This window comes from Hippopotamus amphibius, chromosome 6 (assembly GCF_030028045.1).
Source record: "Hippopotamus amphibius kiboko isolate mHipAmp2 chromosome 6, mHipAmp2.hap2, whole genome shotgun sequence".
NCBI lineage: Eukaryota > Metazoa > Chordata > Mammalia > Artiodactyla > Hippopotamidae > Hippopotamus > Hippopotamus amphibius.
The window spans coordinates 130,636,153-130,661,778 of NC_080191.1; the positions used below are offsets into that span (position 1 = coordinate 130,636,153).

The following is a 25,626-nucleotide window of genomic DNA, read 5'->3' on the forward strand; positions in this document are numbered from 1 at the left end:
CTATAACCCTTAATATTCTCATTTCTAAATGGGTTGAATATAAAGAGCTTGGCATAATGTTTGTCAAATTATAAGGGCACAATAAGTGTTACACTATGTGACAGAGTTGCAATGTATTTGAAAATGGGTGGCAAACAATAAAGCACTATATAAATGTGAGTTGCTGTTGCCACATAACTTTCATGAGAAACATGTAGATTTTCTGCACAGGGCTGAGATGGGGAAATGTCTAGACATCGTATGGCCAGTGGCTCAGTAAGTGTGAGAAGGGTTTAGCTATAAGTAATAAAATTAAAAATGCAGAATATTAAAGGTGAGCTCAATACCAGGGTTTTTATTTGTTTGTTTTTTAACCTGAAAGCATGAATAAGCAACCAAGAATGAATATTCTGAAAATGCATCGAATAAAGGAGTCTTGGAGAGTATGATCTTCCTGAAGCAATTCAAGTATAGCTAGGATCTTGGCTACTGTTGCAGCATGTATGTGGGGCAGAGGGTATAAATACAAATTCATTAGCATGATATTCAAGGCCTTCACAGTCTTGTCCCTGATACATTTCCAGTTTTCCTTTGCATTAAATCCTTCCATAATCTTCACCATCTCTGACCAGGCCATGCATTTACAGACATCTTTGTCTCTGTTTAGCCTAAAATATCTTCTCTCTCTTTCTCACAATTGTATGTGACATACTACTTAATCAGTAACTAGAAAATCCTGAAGGCTTTTCTAGTTTCACTTTTGGAGATCATAACCTCTCTCCCTGTGTCTCCCTATCATATTTCTTTCATCTCCATTTGTATAAATAGGTCACTTTACTTTGAATTACAGTTATTTGTGTTCCTTTCCTTCCCTTCCCCTCCCTTCTCTTTCTTTCTTTCTTTCCTTCCCTTCCTCCCTCCCTTCCTTCCTCCCTCCCTCCCTCCCTCTCTCTCTCTCTCTCTCTCTCTCTCTCTCTTTCTTTCTTTCTTTCTTTCTTTCTTCCTCTTTCTGCAAAAAGCTTTATTGTTTCCATTTGGTCCAACGCTTGGGAGAGGGCTCCAGGGTAGTTAAAAAGCTGTCTAGTGGCTGCAGAGAGGGCCTTTCAGGCAGAAGCCCTGACACCAGAGAAGCCCCTCAAAGGCTGCTGGGCTCCAGAGGCTCCTAGGCATGCTTGAGGGTGAGCATTTATAAGAGATACTCGCCCAGCCCAGCCTGGGGACCAACCAACCTGCGGAGGTTGGTCAGATGGTCACCTATCTTCTTGATGAGTTTCACCTCCTCATCTAGAAAGTGGCTCTCCAGGAAGTCATAGAGGTGGAGGTCTGCGCTGGCAGAACCCAGAGCATGCGGATCCAAAAGGGCCTGGTTCAGGTTCTTCTCCATGAGAATGGTGATTTCCATAGCATCCTGGGTTTTACCCTACTCATCTTAAGATGGCTTCCCCATGTCCTGGAAGAGGGCACAGCTACCAGGCTGGTTTTGCATTTTCAAGAGACGCTTGGGCCCTAAAACTTCTCCTCGGCCAATTCACGGGAAAAGTGGCCCATGCCCTTCAAAGCCACACAGTCGCAGGCGAGGTAGAAGCCCAAAGAGAGGTAGGTGTAGGAGGCCCGCAGATGCACGTTGAGCAGGTGGTTGGCAGCAGCCTCCACCTCGGTGGAATAATTCTGACGAACCTGGGAACTCACAGGTGATCGGTAATAAGGAGGTAAGCTTAAAAAATGGTGCTGGCTGGTCCCGGTGACCGAGGATAGCTGAGTAGATGATCCAAAGGCTGCAACTGGAAAAATGTTGGAGGGTGGTTGGAGGCTGGAGCAAGGGGCGTCCCTGGCTCTGTTCTGTTCAAACTGTTGAAGCAAGGGACATAGCCATGGAACTGCTGAGTGCACTGCCTGTTTCTGTTTCTTATGCTTTTATTTGAAGGCCAGCTCCTTGAGGGCAAGTTCCTCAAGATTACCCTCTATGTCTTCTGGTCTCCACAGCCCTTCAGTGCCTGGTCCAAAGTTTTGCACACAATGAGGACTAAGAAATGATTTTTGTATTGAAGTGAAATCAGACTTCTTTGAATAAAGTCCATTACCTATGGGAGTATTCTTTCTGAGGTTTTGAGACATATCAGCTTTCCAAATGGCCTTAACAGTTAGGGGTAGTCATTGTAATCTCTGATGGTTCCAGTGAAGGGGGACTTGTAAATACTTTGCTCTTATCAGTGAAAATGAGCAGGCTGATACTGGGTATTAGAAAACCTATAACCTAATAATTTTGGTTACATCATTGGAAAAGGAACCTCACTAAAAATAGTGGCAGCTGTTCTCTTAATGATACATTACTCCAGAAGCCTGTGGCCTTCTGCAATTTGTTAACATTTGCTGAGGACTGAAAATTGTAACACCACAATTTTTGATAAGTTTGTTTAGATATTTTTGAAGAAACATATGTATCGAGCCTCTATTATGAGCCATACGGTGTTCTAGTCTCTAATGTGACATTTGATCAAGACATAACTAAAGCCCACTTTATTTAGAAGACTGGATGCCAAATTTTGTCTTGTGATTTAACGTAATGACAATTAATTCACCTAAATGGAATCTTTCATATGTCCTTAATGTATGCATCACTTTCTTCTTGTTTAGTATTTTTCCTTCAGAATTTTTATATTTATCCCATCTACATAAATATAGAATTTCCTTTTAAAAATTTCTTTATCACTTATTACAATTAGTATCTAAAAATAGTACTTTTCCCCCTTATTGTTCCATGCTGTGTTTTAATTATTTTACTTTTTGAAAATTAATTTTTATTGGAGTATAGTTGATTTACAATGTTGTATACTTTTTTTTTTACTTAAACTCCGAGAAAGTGAAGAAATTTGTACTAAAGGAATGAGGTCAAAGTTATGCTAAGCACATGAAATAAGCTTAATGAGAACCTAGCAATGTAGGATTAATAAAAAAATACTTTATAAGATCTTTATGGATCAAATAAACAACAAAGGGAATCATGTAAATAATGCAAAAAGGAAACAGCAAAGGAAAATGGAAAATTAAACATGGGCTATAAAAAACAGTGATTAAAATAGCACACAAAGGTGGATGGAATGAGTCTTTTGAAGGATAATAGATAAAGAAATATTGGCAGTCAGTAATTCTTAAAATGGCAAAATATCCATTTAACTACTTAGGCACCTGTGGCTTACTGGAATTACGTCAATTTATAAACATTCATTTTTTCATTTATTTATTTACCATTTATTTTACTTTTTTTTTCATTTTTGTTTCATTCATCCAACATAGATTACAGATTTCAGAGATGATAACTAGTTGTAATTTGATATAGTAAAGCAACTGAAATATATAAAACGTCTATAAACAACATCTTGTAATTGAATGGTGACAGTATATTTTCCTTTTCATGGATATTCGTTAGGTTAAAACATTTTAAAAAGGAGGGAGTTGTTTTATGTTTTGGGAATTCTTTTATAGGAAATGTACATTTCCTATAGTAAATACTTGGGCCTTAATAAAGCTGTTAAAAATAAATGAAATAAATGGTTATTTTTAAGGTAATACCAGTCAATAAAACTGAGTATGAAAATATGAGGAAATAACTCTTATCAGAGGAAGCAAGTGAAAACATTGATAACTTTAGCTATCACTTTAAAAATGAACAAAAATACTTTGTGTTTTTATAAATTACTCATGCCTCCCCGTATTTGGGGAGAAGAATAAAATCTAAGGTAAATAACACAAAAGTTGGGCTTCCTAGGTGGCGCAGTGGTTGAGAATCCGCCTGCCAATGCAGGGGACATGGGTTCAATCCCTGCTCCAGGAAGATCCCACATGCCACAGAGCAACTAAGCCTGTGTGCCACAACTATTGAGCTCATGTGCTGCAACTACTGAAGCTCACGCACCTAGAGCCCATGCTCCGCAACAAGAGAAGGCACGGCAATGAGGAGCCTGTGCACCACAACAAAGAGTAGCCCCCACTCATGGCAACTAAAAAGAAAGCCCGCGCACAGCAAAAAAGACCCAACACAGCCAATAAAATAAATAAATAAATAAATAAATAAATGAATTTTAAAACAACAACAAAAATAACACAAAAGTTGCTTTCCTACCTCAGATATGCTGTTCTTCAAAGCTGGATACGTGTCAAATTCATTTTAAGGCTGCTATTGGCCTTTAGCTCTACCAAAAGACCACCATAAACATGTTGATCAAGCAAATCTGAGTTTGCTAGACTTACAGTAAGAGAGAACACCAGTGTGATAGATTTTTAGCCAGGTCTGTGAAGGGAGAATTCCCAGAAGCAAGTACACAGGGCCTTAGGTGATTTTTAAGGCATATGTTGCAAGGGACGAAACTGGGATTGACAGAATTTATAACAAAGTAGCTTTGGTTTGGTGCACATGATAAGGAGAAGGTCTTGAAATGAGCTATTAATCTTTATAAGTAAGCTATTTCAGTTGGTTCATAAATTTATCTTCCAAAGCAAGTATTTCCTACAGCAAGCTGCTAAAGCTGCTTTTGCCCACTCCCAGTTTTGTTTAGCACAGAAACAGGAGAGTATTTTTAGTCTTCAAAGTTTTTAGCCCAGGAACAGTAAAGTATGATTTTCTTTCTCACTGCAAATAACTTAAAATTAATTCAAAGACCAGATGTTTTTCTTTTAGGATAAACACGCTTCTAGTTCTAGTTCATTCCTTCATCATGAAGGGATCTCAGATGACTCCTGGGCTCCTCTAGTTCCTTTGGTCCTTACAATATTGTATTCTGTCTCATTTTTAAATAGTCAAACTCCCATTGTTTTATTCACTTATTCAGTTTAATCTCTTCTGTTTCCAGTGTTGTGCTAGGTGTCAGGTACATAAAGTTGAATGAGTGTAATCTTAGATGAGACAAGCACGCAGACAAATACATGTGACAATTGATAGCTGTGCTATGGACACACTTCTCAGAGGGTACACAAAGAGGGTGTGGGTGGTTGGACAAAGTTTTATACAGGAGCTAATGTCTGATGTGAGTTTCAAAGAATAAGGAGGAAGAGAGGGATAGAAAGGAAGGGAATTGTAGGTTAAAGGAACAGGTTTGTAAGTTTGGGAAACTGCCAACTAAACAGAATGACAATTTAAAATATTTGTAAGTATTACTTATATAGAAATATTTCATTCTTGCTCACATTTTCTTTTGAAAATACATCTTATTTCCCTAATAAATTTAAAAGGATCTTATGCATGGAAAATCTTTTTAAATCCCTCGTCACCTAAATCTATATCTAGAGAATGAGCAATAAATACTCTATTTATGTATGGTAACTGAGAAGACCAGGAGGAAAAAAATTATGAGTTGGATTATTTACTTTAACCAGTTTGGCAAATTACTGTTATTTTAAGAGGATTTTCAGTGGGTAGAAGACACTTGGGTGATTCCTATGGTAACTCAAGTAAGAAGCTCTCCTCAGCTTTACAATTTATGATTGTTTCCAATATTCAGGGCCAGATTATTAATAACATTACTAAAATTAATAACTCATAAGAAGAGTATTTGCCTGATACTTATGTGCAGTAATTTCACGTGGAAAGAACGGATGTATGTGTATATCACATTAATATTACCAAGCATGAAAGAAAGTCAGCTGAGGGTTGGGGGAAAGCTTTTCTTTATGCATTAAAAAGATAGTCCTGTGAGATTTGCTTTCCTTCTTTCTTGTAGTCTATGATGCTGATGTGATACAGTCATGCCTGAAGCTCTGGTAGCTGAGTTGTTTCACTGAGGTTACAATAGCAAACATCAAAAAGCCCAAAAGCTGAAGATGGCTGAGCAAGAGGTTATGAACAGGCTGGGTTTTTGATGACTTTGAGTTGAGGAACCGATTCTGGGCTTCCTAGCTCCAGACTTCTCCTTATGGAAGATTATTAAATTCCTTAAAGAACTGTTTGTCAGGTCTTAAAAATCTTGCAGGGATAAGCTTTCCTTACTGAAACAATCCCTGTATATGCCTCTTACTAAGATTGTCAATAAATATTTGTGTAACAAGTGTTACTGAACTCAGAGGGGCTTGTGGGTTAAATTGTATTAGTCTGTTGGGGCTGCCATAACCGAAGATCAGGGAGTGGCTGGCTTAAACAACAAATTCATTTTTTAACAATTCTGGAGGCCAGAAGTCAAAGATCAAGGTGTGGACAGGTTTGCTTTCTCCTGAGACCCCTCTCCTGTGTTGTAGATGGTTACCTTCTTGCATTGTCCTTATATGTCCTTTCATCTATACATGAACATTCCCGGTGTCTCTCTGTGTGTCCTAATCTGTTTTTATAAGGACACCAGTCAGACTGGATTAGGGCCCATCCTAGAGGACTCATATGAACTTAATTACCACTTTAAAGGCTCTGTCTCCAAATATAGTCACATTCTAAAGTACCGCAGGTTAGGGCTTCGACCCTATGAACATGAATTTGGGAGGACATAGTTAATTCCATAACATAAATATTATGACTTAGTGACTTTTACTGCTTATTTACTTCTTCACATGAACATTTGAATCAGTTTGTTTATTTCCAAAGAAAATAAGTTCTTATTTTGTTGGGATACTTTAGACCTGCAGACTAATTTTGGGAAAATTATTAACCTTATGCTATGAACCTTGTGTGAGGACAGGTAAGTTTTTCTTTTGATCAAGTGTTTTCTTGTCTCTCAGGAGCATTCTAAAGTTTTCTCCTTAGAAGATTTTCATTTTTCTTGCTAATTATGATGTAGCTATATTATCTTTGTCTAAACATATTGTACATATTACGCTTTTAAAATGGTTGTGATTTTTTTTTATTGAAGGCTGTTTATATTTGTGCCTAAAACTTCATATAGCTTGTAATAGTTTTGATTTTGAATCTTGTGGTTTTTCAAGTACTACAACCCATTATGTGCAAGTAATGTTAATTTTGCCTTTTTCCTCCAAGTTTTACAATGTACATTTCTTTCTTTTCTTTCTTTCTCTCTTTCTTCTTTGTCTAAGTATGTTAGCTAGAACCCAGTTTTCATCTTCTAGTGTTTTCCTATTAAGCTTGCTGATGGATTCTGTAGTTATAAATAACTAGAAAATATCTATCTGTTGTTATTTTATGAATGGTTTTAACCCAGAATAGATATTAAATTTTATCAAATGTTGTTTCAGTAACTACGGCAGTTGTGCATCAGTGTGGGTGCAGATCTCACGCAGTCTTTCTGCACTCAAATGGAACGTCTCTAATTGTAATTGTGTGAGTGGGTAGACCTATTTCGGCTCTTTTAACTAGGCAGGCAGTATGGTCCTACTTCCTGGGCTTACATGGGGAGCTGTTTCCTGTTCCCTGCTATGTGTGGCCGATTTGACTTCCACACCTACAGTCCCTAAAGAACCATCTCTAGTACACATATATGGTTATAGCGTCATCTGGGTTATAATACTGTAATCTCTGCTATTGCTCTGGGCTCCCTCTGCTTCTGCAACATGAAGATTTTCACTTTCTATTTTTGAGTGTGGTCCTATACCTTTCAACACTTAAATATTTTATCTCTTATTTCTATTTTGGTGGTAAAGAGAGATCCAAATAAGGAACTGCTCCATGTTGACCCAGGCATTCCACTCTCTCTGTGCATTGTCAAGTCACTAAGTTATTAAGCGGCTTTTATCCAAAAGTAGATAACTCTAGTCTACCCAAAAATTATGAAACAAAATTTTCTCTCTAATCAGACCATGACGAATGGTGAAAAGTTCCTAAGTTTGGAGGACATTAAGACTAGATATTGAATCCCAGCTTTTCAATTCACTTTCTTGGTAATCTATTTTAGGACAAATTAACTCCCATGATACCGAATTTACAAAATAGAAATGATGATAGTTACCATTGATTAAAGGACTAAATGAATGTAAAGTGCTGCCCAAATAGTAGAGGTTCAATAAATTTTGCCATCAACACTTGCTCCCTAAGAAGTATTAATTGGAGTATATATGATATATGATTACATTTTAATGTATACCCATTTTGCATTCATAGGCAAGTGAAAAATATTTCAAATTAGGGGAATGATTAAGAATAACATTGCTAGTCATAGGTCATAAATTTACTCCTGATAATCTTTCTTATTTTGGATAATATCTTTTGTGATGTTTTTTAAATAGAAAGCTTAATTTCATTTCATTTTTGGGGAGGGAGTGAGAAGTTACTATAAAAATCTGAGTGGAAAGATCAGCAATAGAATTAGCACATCCAACAGATAACAGGCACTTCAGAATTTGTTTCTTCTATAATGTAGACATGTTAGACTAAATATTCCCCAAATCTCCTTTAGTTCTAACATTCTCTGATGCTTCTGTGATAATTCATCTGTTTCCTTTTACATAAATGAAAACTGAGTCCCAGAGAATACAGTTTGGCCAAGACCACATGCAGTAGTTTTTTGTCGCAGAACCAATCTGGAAGGTAGGGGGTGGTATTAATGCCCCAGCACATTTTGAGGTTTCTCAGAGCCGGCCATTCTACTGGAGACAGGAAACCCAAAATATTTGTCTACCAGAGTCAGCTAAGCTTCCCACCATGGCATGGCAACAAGTGAATGTGTTTATTAGAATTGTCAGTTCTCATATTTCTTGATATAGATATACTACAATTTATAATTCTAGGGTCATTTTTATTCAGGGATGGATGTATAGATAGATCCCTATTATTTTAGAATCTTCACAGAAAAATCTGAACTGTATAGTTTGATTATTTAAAATAGTGGATTAAATCTTAAATTGATAGCTAACTTTATTTACCATTCATTTTGATGGTACTTGACATGTTAAATTCTTTTTATATTTGTAGATTGGATAAATCATTTTCATAAAATCCAACCATAGGAAAGTCAAAGTTGCCTTTCTCCATCTTCTCTTCAAGACAAAGTCAGTGGAAGCATATCTATCCAAATGTTTTCAAACATTGGATAGTATTCACTATGGTCCAACATTTTCCTAAATTAAGTGTTAAAGGTTAACATATTGCCAAAGCACATAACTTTATTAATAAGTGTAAAACTTAGCAGCAATAATATCTAGTATTTATATTTTTCAAGTTGATTTTTGTTCACTCTTTACTTTTACTCTCACAGCATCCCCTTTCCAGAGAAAGGGTTTTACAACCTGACAAACTCAGGCACAGAATTTTACAGTGACTTTTCTCTCTGTCCTACAGTGTTTTTCCTACATTTCCACAAAAAGCTATTCTTCCTAAGCTCCAGCATAGAAAGCATCATGTATTTGAATACTCACGTCGTTCACCACCAGCAACTGCTTGAGAGATAATAATAAAAAGAGAAAGGATAAATTTCACAAGCCATGTTTTCACTTCTGTATATTTGGTATACAGCTCCCCAACTGTGTGAACTGCAGGTATACACATTTTAAAAAAGCAATCTGTGGCTTTACTAAAGATAAATTCTGGCCCATAAAAATTATAGGAAAAGCTATTATTTCTTGACATATCTGAATTTATGGCTTCACTTTTAATAAGATTCCAATACTACATTATTTATTCACTAACACATTCACTCAAATACTTACTGAGTGCCTATATCTGCCAAAGCAACTATTCTAGACATGAGGGATACAGCAGAAAAAAAAAAATCCTGCCCTCATGAAGCTTGCATTTTGGTTGAAGGGATCAGAGATGCTACAAAATAGTAAAATATGTAGTTTGTCAGCTGGTAATAAGTGCTTTTGAGAAAAGCAAGCAGGGAAAGAAAGTGGATGGTGGTTGGGAAAGGTTTACAGCTTTAAATAGGGTGGTGGGATAAGGTGTCATTGGGAAGGTGACTTTTAGGAGAGGCATGAAGGATGTGAGGGAGCCAGCCTTTCAGATTTCTGGGGGAAAGAGTTCTTATCTGAGCAAAACAACAATAACAACAGATATTTTTCTAAAGCTTCAGCCTGATTCACTTTTGACAAATATGCTTTTGAGGTGATTACTAAACCATTCGAAATTAGTTTCCTTCTCTCCAAGAGAACTGTCTAAATGAATGAGAGCTTATATATTCTTGGCACTGAGGCAGACATGAACAATCACTGATGGAATTTTCACCTGTGGTATTTCCAGAGAGAGGACTTGGGCACATCCTGACATTTAAGGAACAGTAGTGCTAAATGCTTCTCCAGATTTTCAGACTCCATCATCTTTATTTAGCATACATTAGAAATTCATCCTGATGGTCTGCTTGTCTTGAGACAGTGAATCACAGCCCAAATGTCAGCCCATCAAAAGAGCTTATCCTAAGTTTCCGGTGCCTAAGGATTATTAAGCATTTGAGACAAATCTATATACATCCTCAAATACATCTGACCAATGAACGATTGTTCTGTGACCTTATTTATTTCTTCAGGAAACAATGAAAACTTTTCATTTTGTTTTGAAACTTACCATTTGAAACTTTGTGATAGAGGATACTCTGTTAGCATGAGTTTATTTCCTTTCCTTGAAAAGGGATGTTCAAATGATGACCTTTTGCCACCTCTGAGACTTTGGCACTCTTGCTCTGAGCTTCCAGGAAAAACAGTAGACACCTATGAACATTAATGGAAGAAAAGCATATGGAGATTAAATCCAGAGGGAGATCGGCCCTAACCAGAATTTCCCTTTGAGCCACAGGAGAGACTGAACTGATGAAAGTTGAGAGGACCTCAAGGCTGTAAACAAGTTTTGAAACCATGAGTTACTTTAATCTTCTTTATCAAATAATGATTAAAAAGTATCACCATTTAGAAGTTTCTGCTGTTGCCCAGTCATACTAGCCCTGGACTCTTTAAGTAGAAGGCCAACCTCAAAGACTGATAAGAATGAGCATTAAAGGAAGTATGCCATCACTTTTTCTCATTTCATTGGCAAATAAAAGGAGGCTACCTATTTGCTTCCCGTGGATGTGAACATCCTACTAATTCAGATGCATCCTGTTATTTACTAATTTTCAACAGGAATGAAGTGCTGGAGTCACAGGCCTGGCTTTGGTTTATTTGGAATGACTTTCTGAAGAACAGTGATACTCACTTAAAAATATATCTGAGCTGTTACAGCACTAGGCATGGTACTAAAAGTAGAGTAAGCCAACCACTGGTCTTTAGGACTTTATAGTGGAATGGTAGGTAGGGAAGAGAGGGCATTTGTAGACTTCATTCCAAAGAGGAGACACAGAAAGCTAGAGAGTTTTAATGGAGAACAAAACTGCAGCAAGACTGGTTTAGAAAAGATGTTTGAAATGTATATTGAATAATATAGCTGGGTTTGCATCTTGGCTCTGGCATTCACTAACTGTGTGATTTCAGACAAGCTTTTTAGTCTCTCTGAGCCTCATTAGTTCCTCATTTGTAAAGTAAGCATACTCTTTCCTAACTTGCAGTGAGGTTCTAGGTATTTAAGAGACTGCGTAAAAAGCACTTGGCATTATGTCCAGGATAAAGTGGATGATATTGCCATTAGAAAAGGTGAGGAGGGGAAACTCACAAGCTTGAAGATGAGTGCCTAGCAATTGGAATTATGAAATCTGAGTTAAGACTGGGCTCTTCTACTAGTGAGCTCAGTGCTAGGGAAACAGCCTGCTTTGGACTTAGTTTACTGGTAGAGTGTTAGGTGGGTGGTAGTAATCACTGCCCAGATTCATTGTGGTATCATGAGTGTGATTATAAATATGAAAGCCCTTGAAGAGGCAAACAGGCACACAAATCAAGAACACTAGCACACAGAGACCAGCTTGAAATTCGTTATTTGGCAAGTATGGATATAGAAAATCTTTAGGAAAATTACGGGCATTAAAAAAAACCTTAAAAGACCTATGAAAAGTTTCTTTTGCTGCCTCTCTCAAGGCTTTTCATAATTCCTAGTCTCTCCTCCAACCCTCAGACCCAGCACCAGTTCCTTCCTTCATTTCCGAGGGTAGTGCTCTAATGTTCATTACCTATGAATTATGTGAGAAATTTGTTAGTAAAATTTTCACTCAGTAGGATTACAAACCAATCTTCCTGTGCATATAATTGCAATTTATAGAGTGAGGGGAGGGAGATTGATTTTTATAATGAAAGAAATTAACAAAGTTAGTTGTGACTAAACAGTGATTCTTTTCCCCCCGGAAACTGCATGTAAGTATTTAGGTGTGTACAATAGTAAGGTCTATATAACATCTCTCTACTAGGAGAAAATGTTATATAGACTAAACTTTTGAGAAAAGGTCACAGGACTGACAAGTGGCAGAGCTGGGATTTGAATTCACATCCCTCCATTGGCAAAGCCAGGACACCTGCTGCCTCTCTTAGCCTTGGCACTTAACTTTGACATTGGAACAGTTTTCAAAGATGCTGATGTTGTTGTATAAGTCTACAATGTTTACTTGTATATTACCTTTTAACTCATCCTCTACAGGCATTTAACTTGGACACGGCCTTTCAGAAAAGTTTTATTATTAACAGATGTCACAGCAAGGATAAATTAGTCTTCACTTAGTAGTTTAGGTAGCCTCCCTCCCTGACATTTAATGTTTTGTTAAAACTTACATGTAGAGAAGAATTTAGTTCATAAATACTTTTTAAAATTATTATTCAAAGCAGTAGTGTTCAAAACCAGTGGTTATTTCTATTAGCCATCATCTCCCTTCTTTAGGAGGACTTCTCCTTTTTGACAGAAATAGCACCATCTTCTTGGTGCACTTTGTTCCTCTTCCATTGCAGAGCCACACTGCTTTGCCTTTCTATCATTTCCTTCTAGATGGTAAATTCCTCACTAGACCATACGTTCCTGTATCCTTCATTTGTAATATCTTAAAGATGGTAGATATTCCAAGTATTATTAGCCTAATTAAATTCTATATGTAGTATTTTAAAACTGTTTCAGAGGAACTTAATTTTAACCATACCTAGTTTTTTTGCCAGATAATTCATGGATAATAAAGAACACTAAAGCACTAGCCCTAGTAATGAATAGACAGAAGGAAGGAACGTAGGACTAGAGGGTTGGAAGAGAGAAGAGGAAGAATGGAAAGACTTCAGAGGGGCAGCAAATACATTTTCAAGGCCTTGATTTGCTGAATGCACTCCTGATATCAGGAATAGGGAAGTGTAGATAACTGTATCACACCGGAGTTTTTGGTTTAACAATTAGATAAAAATGAGTCTCTGACTCATGCTTCCCTTCTCTGCTTGCGGACACATAATGGTTGGTAGAATTTATTTCCATGGGAAAACATGTAGCTGTGTACACCTTGTGACATGAGTGATGCAGCTTTTCCTTCCTCCCATTTTCACTGTGTCTGTCAATCCTATTCTGCGTTCACTGAGAATGCCCATCATGACTCTAGGTCTCTGTCTCAACTTGGATTCATATGCTACAGTTAATAAAAATATCTTTAAAGAGCATTAAGATCTTAAAGAATACCCAAACATTTTGATATTTGGGGGCTGCTGCTAGCAAAAGGAATCAAAGAGCATATGGTGAAAAGCCGTGCTTTTTTTGCACAAACTCTGAGTAGGACTGGAAGGAGGGAAATTGTGAGATAAAAGAAATTGGCCTGAAGACTTCTCTTAATTATCTCACTCCCAGTAGCCCAGATAGCTCCCCATCTTTTTTATCCCCCATCCTCTATTCAGCACCCTACTATTACCACCACTGTCTTCTGGTCTCAGAAATAGATATCTCTTCACTCTGAGGTATCTCTGTTAGGTTGTTACCTCTGTTAGGTTACAGATTTTTATACAGACAAAAACATCTACAAAAGTTTTAAGCAAATGGACATCTAATTGTGGGATGTAGGCCATGAAGGAGTTAGCTGAAGAAGAATTTCTTTAGACAGTGTCAGTCTTCCCACCAAAGCTTGCCTTGACCCTGGAAGGTGATGATCTGAACTTCTCTGAAGAAAATATATAATTTAGAAGAAAATTCAGAAACCATTAATTCCACAGGGGAAAAATTCCAGTTGTTTTAAGTGTTTGGTGTTTCTTTTGATTTAGTATTTTTTTCTTTGACAGTTACTTGGAGGATGTTTTATTCAGAAGAGCATCTTCATTTTTAGGATGCCTAAAACCAAACTTCCCTTCAGTTAAAGACAGCTGCTGTGGTGGGGCTTGGGAAGGTAATACACTAGAGTGTAAGAATGAGCTGCCTGGGGAGGGGGGGCCAGAAGCTATGCCAGGAGTTCCCAGCTCAGGAGAAGGAAGGTCACCATGAGGAAAAGTCACAGGGGAGCCAAATTATTCTCTCCACCTACCTGTGCTCCTCCAGTGCCACCATCAGTCATCTGATTTCCACAGACAACCCCACCTCTATGGCCTAACAAAAGTGCTCTCAACAAAGGAATCCTACTCCTGCTCACTTTACTTTGAAAAAATAAACTAGAATGTTTCATAAGTAGCCCAACTGAAGGGGCTGAAAGAGCAGATGTTAAGTTTCAATGCCACACATGGCTACTTTTGGTTCCTTAGAGGACCCAGCTCTGAATGTCATCAGGAATATATTTTTAGCCTTATTTATAATGTAACAACATTTCACCATCTCCTCCTTGTCAATGTTACTTCCAAAGGATTATGAAGGAGGATCTGACCCTGCCTTAAAGCACCTTTGACTCTGAACACAGCATGTGTTTGCCATAAGGAAATCAATAACATTTGGGGTAGATTCAAATAACACTTTTCGTTCTGAGGCATTGTTTATAGATGATTTGAAGTTATTCATTTTGTTTTGCAAAATCACTTGGGTCTGTGCTTCTTGGTTTTCTTCTTCATTCATTAACTCAGCAAATATTTATTAAGTACTTAGTATGGACCAAGTGTGGTGATAAATTGTTGGAGAAATAAAGATAGCTCTGAAGAACTTCATAGCTTGTAGGGTAAGACAGTCTCATGAAGTAGTAATTAGAAATACAGTGTCATCATTACTATCAAAAGAGGTATAAACAAAGGGTGACTCCAAAGGAGACCAGGCCTGTGGAGGGAAATGCAGAAGGAAATAGGGAAGGCTTTCCTGAGGAGTCTGATGAGAAGGACATGGAAATTAAACAAGAGTACAAAAGATATTCAGGTTGCAGGGCAACATGTGCACAGACTTCATGTTGTAACATCATAGCAAATGCACACAACTGTATTAGCAGAGTTGTATGTAGCAGCTGATTTTGTTTCATCACCTGGAGCAATGTTGGATAGTTGTGGTAGCTTTTCTGATACAGCTGGATGCAGGATACAGACACTAAGGAAGGGGTGGAGGCATACAGGGTGTGGGTGGTGGTGGCTAAAGACCACTGCCCACACCATCCTCAGGTGCTGTAAACAGTTAAGTGACACCATGGTTGAAACAAACAGGCAAGTGATGATGCAAGGACTCAAACATGTGGCTCAAGGCCAAGTGTCAGCAGCGAACCCTCAGTAGCTCTGAACCTCGGACATGGCCTGTGAGTGGGTTAAGGGTCATCTGAGTCTGCCATTCTTGTGGCCCAATCTCATGAGATCCAATGAAAGCCAGTGGGAGTGATCCACTTGTCTAGCCGCTGTCCTGGAACCCATGTCTAAGCTCCTCAGGATCCAGTTGATCCCAATGCAGGGTAGGGAGTTGGAGGGCATTTGGAAGAGAAGAAATAGGTTCGGGATCCATGTGGTTCTCCATCCAGGCCCAGGGCATTTTTCCTAGACAGCACTGCAGGACCCAGTTGGTCCCAGGCACCTGAGCGGAACTTAGAGCATTTTGAGGTAGGCATGCCAAAGCACAGGGCCTCAAGCAGTGGCCCTCCTTTCCCAGATCTGCTCAGCTTCATAGTCCCAGTTCTACTGCTTATAAACTCTGTGATCTTAGACAAGTTACTCAACTGAGCCTCAGTTTTCTCATAGGTAAAAAGATGTTGTGAAAACTCTATGAACTAATTTATAAAGTGCCCAAAGTATGGAAAATGCTTGGTAAGTTGACGATTACCAGCAATTCTTGCCTCAGCCAGGGACGTGACCGGGGTCAGACTGAGTTGTTTGGGTACAGAAACAACTTGCTGTATTTAGAAAATTCTTATATATAGAAAGTAATTTTTTTTCTTATTATGAAAATGATTATTTTAGAAAATTTGAAAAATATGCAAAAACATTAATTTATTCAACAAATATTTATTAAGCATCTACTGTGAGCTGTAGCGCTGGTTTTAGACACTGGGGATCCCGCAATGAACAAAACAAGGTCCCTCTCCTCTTAGATGAGAGAAATATAATAAAATAGACATATACAAGTTATATACATACATATATGAATACACATATACATAAATTATATATAGTATGTCATAATATGTCAGATGGTGATAACAAAGTAAAAAATAAAGTTGGATGGGGGATATGGAGTGCTAAGAGGTTTGTTTGAAAGTAGCAGTTATAAATATGATGGTCAGGAAAGGTTTCACTGAGAAGGTAACATCTGAGCAAGCCCCTGAAAACATCTGGAGGAAAAGCATTCCAGGCAGAAGAACACTAAGTCCAAGAGTCACAGGCAGGATTGTACCTGATATGTGTGAGGAATAGCATGGAAGCAGGTATGACTAAAGTAGGGTGAATGATTAGCAGAGATAGTTTGCAAAGACAAAGACATGGGGGTGGAGAAATGCAGATAGTATAAGGCCTTGTAGATCATTACAAAGACCTTGGCTTTTATTCTGATTAACATGGGGAGCTACTGTTGGGAGAAACTGTCTTCCATGGATTTCTTGTGCTCCTATATGTCTTGCCAAGTATGCCCAGAATGCAAGGTCCTGACCACTCTACCCAGGCCATTTTTCAGGGTTGTGTTTGTAATAAGCAACCTTGAGAGAGGACATGACATCATCCTCCAGGACAAAAATCAGGCTTGCTCAGTACTTCCTACAAAATGATGGGCTTCTTGACCTCAGTGTTCCTCTCCTACAGTGAGACCCAGTGTCTATGCACATAACCATTTAGGGCCATTGTGTTGCCCTCTTGGAACTTGGAGGATACGAGAAACTGTTGCATATATGCTGATGTTCATGCTGCTTGCCAGGCTGTGAGCAATAAAATCCTTGCTTTGGACCAGGAGTCTTGTGTCTTCTGTCAGCATCCATGAAACAGTAATAGGCTAATTTATCAACTTGTAAGATAAAATCAGATTTCAGACTCTTCACTGTTCTTGGCAGCCATTGTAAACTTTCGATCAATAGAATGACATGATCTGACTCATGTTTTAAAGGGGTCACTCTGACTACCCAGTGGACTATAGACTTGTGGGGCCAGAGTGAAAATGGAGACCACCAAGGAAACAACCACAGTAATCCAGGTGAGAAAAGGTGGTAGGTTGGATCAGGGTGGTTTTGCAATATTAATGAAAAGTTGTCTTATTCTGGATATATTTGGCCAAACAGGATTTCAGACAGATTGGATATAGTTTGTGAGAGAAAGGGAATAAAAATGAAGAACAAGATTTGGTTCAAGCATTTGCCATTTGTAAGATGATTTTTTGTTTTGTTATTTTAACTAAAATGGGAAAGAAAGGGGAAGGATTTTGCTAAAAGGGCCTAGAAATTAAGTGGTTGTTTTTTTACATGTTACTTTAGTGTTGCTTAGCAAACATTTAAGTAGATGTTGAGTGGACAGTTAGATATTTGAGTCTGGAGTTCAGGACAGAGGTCAAGACATGAGATATAAAAGTGTAAGAAGAAAAATACTCCCATAATTTCATTTGCCAGAAGCAGACAGTCTTAACTGCTGGTTTATTTCTCAGTCTTTTAATGCAGATATATTATTTGAGCAAAAAAGAATATTTAAAAAATATATAGGACCTGGGCCAGAGGCAATGACATTTTATCTCTTAATATGATTTGGAAACACATTGTTGAAGCTCTGAAAATGACACAGAGTCACTTTTTCATAGTGACAGAAATGCAAAATTTGTAATGATCTGGCAGAGTGTTGCCTGGGGTTACAATGCACAAGTTCTGCCAGATGGATCTGTCTGTGTCTATAGTTGCCACTCTGAAAAATTTAGGTGACTTTTTACCTGGACCACACTCTGTGATTCAAAACACACTGCTTGTTGGCCAAAACCGTTGCAACTGAAATTGAAAATGGGCAGATGTGGAAACCATGCTGGACAAAAAGGAATTTGTATTTTCCTACTCTAAGCCACATACTGACAGCTTGCGCCTCGAACATTACCCTGTTGTGGTTCTGAAGTGAATTCCTTTCAGTAGAATTCAGGGCCTGAGGGTATCTAATCCAGAAATTTTGAAACAACAGTTATTTCTCTCCCTCCCCTCCCAGGTATGGGTGGAAATTTACCAGCACAGCCTTTTCAATCTGTGCATGTTTGTTACCACGTTGTTACTTCTAAGCAGGGAGGTATGTTGCTGTGTTTCTCAAACTGAGCCTGCATCAGGGTTTCCTGAAGACCTTGTTAAAACACAAATTCCTGAGATCCACCTCCAAAGTTTCAGTAGGTCCGATGTGGTGTCCAGGAATTTAAATTCCTGACAAGTTCCCAGAGGATGCTGCTATTGCTGATCTGGGGACCACCCTATGAAAAGCACTGGTTTAGTGGTTAAGAACAGGTACCCTGGAGTCAGACTGCCCAGGTTCAAGTCAAGGCTTCATCTTGGGCAAGTTATTTATCTCTCCATGCCTGGTTTCCATATTGATATAATGAGGGTAATGATTGTATCTACTTCAAAAGTTCACTGTGAGAATTAGATAAATTGATAAAAACTGGCACACAGTAAATATGCTTGTTATGCTTTGTTAAGACAGCCTTTTTGAAAAAGTTACAGTGATTCTCAGTTTCTGGGAAAAGTCCTATTTTAATGCCTGCAATTTTTGGTTAATATTTACACTGAGGGCATAATGAAAGATAGGAACAAATTACATGAAACAAGATAAGAGGTACAAGACTTGAGGACAATCAGTTACATGGACATCCAGGCTAGACTAGGCAGAAAAGCTGAAAGATCCAAGTCTAAATAAAGTGAATTTGCTTCTCTTCCCACCCCTAACTCATGCTGCCAACTTTAGAATAACAACAACCACATTTGCAAGCGTATGTGCACACACACACATACACAAACAAGATGATACTTCTGTCTTTTGCTTCCAAGCTGTTCATATGGTGATCATTTAGTCATTTTTTCCCATAAACTTCCTTTTATCCTGTGGCTGAAGTGACTGGCTTCACTTCAAGATCAGGTTTGTTGATATTTAAGCAGTTAAGTAATTCTTTGGCTGTCCTATCCTTGAGGCCTCTATTCAACCATCCCAAAGCCAGGAAATCTTGCACGCTGAGTGTCAGCAATTATTTCAGCATTTGATATTTAATGCAGTTTTCTGAGCACTGTGTATAGTAATAGGTAGGTTAAAATAGCCCCTAAATTTAGGTTTCCAGTATCTATCATCTTTCTTCCCCCCAACACAAAATTGAGTTGCTCTAATAAAAATTTCAATGTGAACCACATTGAGAATTTGTGACAGAGACAGAACTGTCTTGATGGTTCTCCAAATTCCATGGAGTCCTTCATGGCTCAGTGTGCCTTTTGATGTAAATCTGGAAAAATTCAGCACCCACACTGACCCATCCAATCCCTTAGGAATTCCTTCAATCATACTTCAAGGACATTTTTCTTCACTCAATTTTAGCAAGGCACTTTCATGCCAATACTCTGGACCTTTAATTAATTTTAATTGTTTTTATCTTTGAAACCTTAAACTTTGACATCCCATCCTTTGGTCAAAACTTCTGACCCACGTAACTTGCTTTTGCATTGCGTGGTGGTCTTGATTGTTAGCTGCACTCCCATTTTCTCAGCTCCCTCAGGTCCTTCCCTCCCCAGCCAGGACCCTGTGGTCAGTCATTTCAACCTCCTTCCCAGTAACTCCTCAAGCCCTTTCTCATTGCCACTGTGATGCTCACCCCAGAGCCCACCAAACAACCCTTTCTCCTCGGATTGACATGTGTTGAAGAAAGCATGTATCTGGGCTTAACTGGTGTCATCACAAATTTGTGGATTACAATTTTGGCTGAACCCCTACTAGTACATAAATGCAGGCATGGGTTGTCAGTCATGTGAGCTGCTCCATGTCATGTGCTACAGGGAAGGAGCATCAGGGCTTTGGCTTTATTTAATGATGACTAATACTTCTCCAGAGGAGAGCTCTAGGGAGGCAGCTAATGGAACAATAAAATTAGTCACACAAGGCACAATATTTTTGGACATTTTCATAAAACTCACTGCTTTCACTGCCAAAATTTCCTCTGCCGCCACACAGGGACGTGGCAGCCGCCTTTCTGGAACCTGAACTTCAGTCTTCTTTGCTTCCTCATGTCTTTCTTACTACTTTTCAGCAACAGGATGATATTTTAAAAACTGCTTAGGGTCTTTCCTGGTAGCACAGTGGTTAAGAATCCGCCTGTCAATGCAGGGGACATGGATTCAAGCCCTGGTCTGGGAAGATCCCACATGCCACGGAGCAACTAAGGCTGTGCACCACAACTACTAAGCCTGTGCTCTAGAGCCCGAGAGCCACAATTAATGAGCCCATATGACACAACTACTGAAGCCCACATGCCTAGAGCCCATGCTCCACAACAAAAGAAGCCACCGCAATGATAAGCCCGTGCATTGCAACGAAGAGTAGCCCCTGCTCTCCACAACTACAGAAAGCCCATGGGCAGCAATGAAGACCTAACACAGCCAATAAATAAGAATAAATAAATAAAATTTTAAAAAATTAAAAATAAAAAAATAGAGAACCAGCTGAACACCAGCAGACGGCCTCGGACACCGGATGGGACTGCAGGGAGCCCGACATAACCGGTAGGGAGGCATCTACGAGGGCTCAAAGAGGGTGAAGCGGCGGAGCTGTGGCAGACGGGAGGGAGTGAGAAACATTCGGAGGGTCCGCAGCGCAGCTCAGCGTTCCCGGACCAAGACATCGATCCGCGGCTGAACGGAGGGTCCAGGAGCGGGAGTGTGGGAGCAGGAGAGCTGGTTCAGTGTGGGAAACATTGTTGCCGGTAGGGTGACGGACCAAGAGGACAGGAGGGAGGAGGCCCGCGGAGAGGAGTGCCCGTTCCTGAGAGCTGCCCAGCCATGATGGCGGCTGGAGGCTGCAGGCTCACTGGCGGCTGGGAGGAGCCACGCCCATAGCCTCTCTCTCTCTTTCCGCGCCTCTGCAACAGGCAGTGGAGAGACGCCCTGCGGGCCACCTAAGGCGCTCAGGGATAACAAGTACCCTCAGGCACTCGGGTGGGGCTAGATTAAAACCCCTTGCAACGCCAGCAGCAGGGAGGCTGCCGAGAGAAAAAAAAAAAAAAAAAGAAAAGAAAAAAACCCCCGAGAGAGGCCCAACTCTAAGACTTTCTGTTTACGCCTGAGCCACCTGCGCCCTCTGCAACAGGCACCTCCAAGCCTGACTGAGACATCAGTGCGCCACTGCTCACTCCCTCCCAGGAGAAGGAGCCACTGTTGTACCCTCTCCCTCCCCACACACCGACGCTTACAGGCGAACAATAAAGGAACCTCTGCTGGTCACAGAATAACGCAAAAAAACCCAAGGACAAGCAACCCCAAAAGTTTGGACAACCATGAGGAAACAAAGAAACACCATGCAGGCAAAGGAGCAAGAAAAAAACCCACAAGACCAAATAAATGAGGAGGAAATAGGAAAAATGCCTGAAAAGGAATTTAGAGTAATGATAGTAAAAATGATACAAAATCTCGATAACAAAATAGAGAAAGTACAAGAAACAGTTCATAAGAACTCAGAAAAACAAACAGCAATGGATAACAAAATAACTGAAATTAAAAATACTCTAGATGCTATAACCAGCAGAATGACTGAGGCAGAAGAACGAATAAGTGAGTTGGAAGATAGAATGGGGGAAATAACTGCCACAGAGCAGGAAAAAGAAAAAAGAATAAAAAGATTAGAAGACAGTCTCAGAGACCTCACTGATAACATTAAGCGTACCAACATTCGAATTATAGGCATCCCAGAAGAAGAAGAAAACAAGAAAGGGTCTGAGAAAATATTTGAAGAGGTTCTAGTGGAAAACTTCCCCAACATGGGAAAGGAAATAATTCACCAAGTCCAAGAAGCACAGAGAGTCCCATACAGAATAAACCCAAGGAGAAATACACTGAGACACATATTAATCAAACTAACGACAACTAAACACAAAGAAAAAATATTAAAAGCAGCAAGAGAAAAGCAACAAACAACATATAAGGGAAAACCCATCAGGATAACAGCTGACCTTTCCACAGAAACTCTGTAGGCCAGAAGGGAATGGCAGGATATCATGAAAGTCCTGAAAGAGAGAAACCTACAGCCAAGAATACTCTACCCAGCAAGAATCTCATTCAGATTTGAGGGAGAAATCAAAAGCTTTCCAGACAAGCAATAGTTAAGAGAATTCAGCACCACCAAACCAGCCTTACAACAAGTGCTAAAGGAACTTCTCTAAGTAGGAAACACAAGAAAAGGAAAACACCTACAAATACAAACTCAAAACAATTAAGAAAATGGTCATTGGAACACACATGTCAATAATCACCTTAACTGTAAATAGATTAAATGCTCCAACCAAAAGACACAGACTGGCTGAATGGATACAAAAACAAGACCCTTCTCTATGCTGCCTACAAGAAACCCACTTCAGACCAAGGGATACATATAGACTGAAAGGAAAGGGATGGAAAAAGATATTCCATGCAAATGGAAGTCAAAAGAAAGCTGGAGTAGCAATACTCATATCAGACACATTAGACTTGAAAGTAAAGACTATTACAAGAGACAAGGAAGGACACTACATAATGATCAAGGGATCCATCCAAGAAGAACATATCACAATGGTAAATATCTATGCCCCCAATATAGGAGCACCTCAATACATAAGGCAAATGCTAACAGCTATAAAAGGGGACATCGACAGGAACACAATAATAGTGGGAGACTTGAACACCCCACTTACATCAATGGACAGATCATCCAAACAGAAAATAAATAAAGACACACAAGCTTTAAATGACACATTAGACCATCTCGACTTAATTGATATTTATAGGACATTCCATCCAAAAACGACAGAATACACGTTCTTCTCAAGTGCACACGGAACATTTTCCAGGATAGATCACATCTTGGGTCACAAATCAAACCTCAGCAAATTCAAGAAAATTGAAATCATATCAAGCATCTTCTCAGACCACAACGCCATGAGACTAGATATCAATTACAGGAAAAAAAATGCAAAAAATACAAACACATGGAGGCTAAACAATTCACTATTAAACAACCAAGGAATCACTAAAGAAATCAAAGAGGAAATCAAAAAATATCTAGAAACAAATGACAACGAAAACACAACAACCCAAAACCTATGGGATGCAGCAAAAGCAGTTCTAAGGGGGAAGTTTATAGCAATACAGTCCTACCTTAAGACACAAGAAAATGATCGAATAAACAACCTAACCTTACACCTAAAACAACTAGAGAAAGAAGAACAAAGAAACCCTAAAGTGAGCAGAAGAAAAGAAATCATAAAGATCAGAGCAGAAATAAATGAAAAAGAAAGGAAAGAAACCATAAGAAAAATAAATAAAACTAAAAGCTGGTTCTTTGAGAAGATTAACAAAATTGATAAACCATTAGCCAGACTCATCAAGAAAAAAAGGGAGAAGATGCAAATCAACAGAATTAGAAATGAAAAAGGAGAAGTAACAACGGACACCTCAGAAATACAAAAGATCATGAGAGACTACTACAAGCAACTCTATGCCAATCAATTGGATAACCTGGAAGAAATGGATACATTCTTAGAAAAATACAATCTTCCAAGACTGAACCAGGAAGAAATAGAAACCATGAACAGACCAATCACAAGTACGGAAATTGAGGCAGTGATGAAAAATCTCCCAACACACAAAAGCCCAGGACCAGATGGGTTCACAGGCGAATTCTATCAAACATTTCGAGAAGAGTTAACACCTATCCTTCTCAAACTCTTCCAAAATATTGCAGAAGGCAGAGCACTCCCAAACTCATTCTACGAGGCTACCATCACCCTGATACCAAAACCAGGCAAAGAGGTCACAAAAAAAGAAAACTATAGACCAATATCACTGATGAATATAGATGCAAAAATCCTCAACAAAATACTAGCTAACAGACTGCAAGAGCACATTAAAAAAATCATACACCATGATCAAGTGGGGTTTATCCCTGGGATGCAAGGATTCTTCAATATACGCAAATCAATCAATGTGATACATCATATCAACAAATTGAAGGATAAAAACCATATGATCATTTCAATAGATGCAGAAAAAGCTTTTGACAAAGTTCAACATCCATTTATGATAAAAGCTCTCCAGAAAATGGGCATAGAAGGAAATTACCTCAACATCATAAAAGCCATATATGCAAAACCAAAAGCCAACATTGTTCTCAATGGAGAAAAACTGGAAGAATTCCCCCTAAAAACAGGAACAAGACAAGGGTGTCCACTCTCACCACTATTATTCAACATAGTTTTGGAAGTTTTAGCCACAGCAATCAGAGAAGAAAAAGAAATCAAAGGAATCCAAATTGGAAAAGAAGAAGTAAAATTGTCACTCTTTGCAGATGACATGATATTATATATAGAAAACCCTAAAGACTCTACCAGAAAACTGCTAGCACTAATTGATGAGTTTAGTAAAGTAGCAGGATACAAAATTAATGCACAGAAATCTCTTGCATTCCTATACACTAACAACGGAAGAGCACAAAGAGAAATTAAGGAAACTCTCCCATTCACCATTGCAACCAAAAGAATAAAATACCTAGGAATAAACCTGTCTAAGGAGGCAAAAGATCTGTATGCAGAAAACTTTAAGACATTGATGAAAGAAATCAAAGACGACACAAACAGATGGAGGGACATACCATGTTCCTGGATTGGAAGAATCAACATCATGAAAATGTCTGTACTACCCAAAGCAATTTACAGATTCAATGCAATCCCGATCAAATTACCAATGGCATTTTTCACAGAACTAGAGCAAGAAATCTTACGATTTGTATGGAAACGCAAAAGACCCCGAACAGCCAAAGCCATCTTGAGAAGGAAAAATGGAGTTGGTGGAATCAGGCTTCCTGACTTCAAACTATACTACAAGGCCATAGTGATCAAGACAGTATGGTACTGGCACAAAAATAGAAAGGAAGATCAATGGAATAGAATAGAGAACTCAGAAGTAAGCCCAAACACATATGGGCACCTTATCTTTGACAAAGGAGGCAAGAATATACAATGGCAAAAAGACAGCCTCTTCAATAAGTGGTGCTGGGAGAACTGGGCAGCAACATGTAAAAGAATGAAATTAGAACACTTCCTAACACCATACACAAAAGTAAACTCCAAATGGATTAAAGACCTACATGTAAGGCCAGACACTATCAAACTCCTAGAGGAAAACATAGGCAGAACACTCTATGACATCCATCAAAGCACCATCCTTTTTGACCCACCTCCTAGAATCATGGAAATAAAATCAAGAATAAATGAATGGGACCTCATGAAACTTAAAAGCTTTTGCACAGCAAAAGAAACCATAAACAAGACTAAAAGGCAACCCTCAGAGTGGGAAAAAATAA

At 38.8% G+C, this 25,626-nt stretch overlaps 1 pseudogene; it reads right to left on the reverse strand.

Annotated features, from left to right (window-relative positions):
* Nucleotides 1–1,059: 1,059 nt before the first annotated feature.
* The window catches only part of LOC130854970 (ferritin light chain-like), a 62,431-nt pseudogene continuing 37,864 nt past the window's right edge, over nt 1,060–25,626 (reverse strand).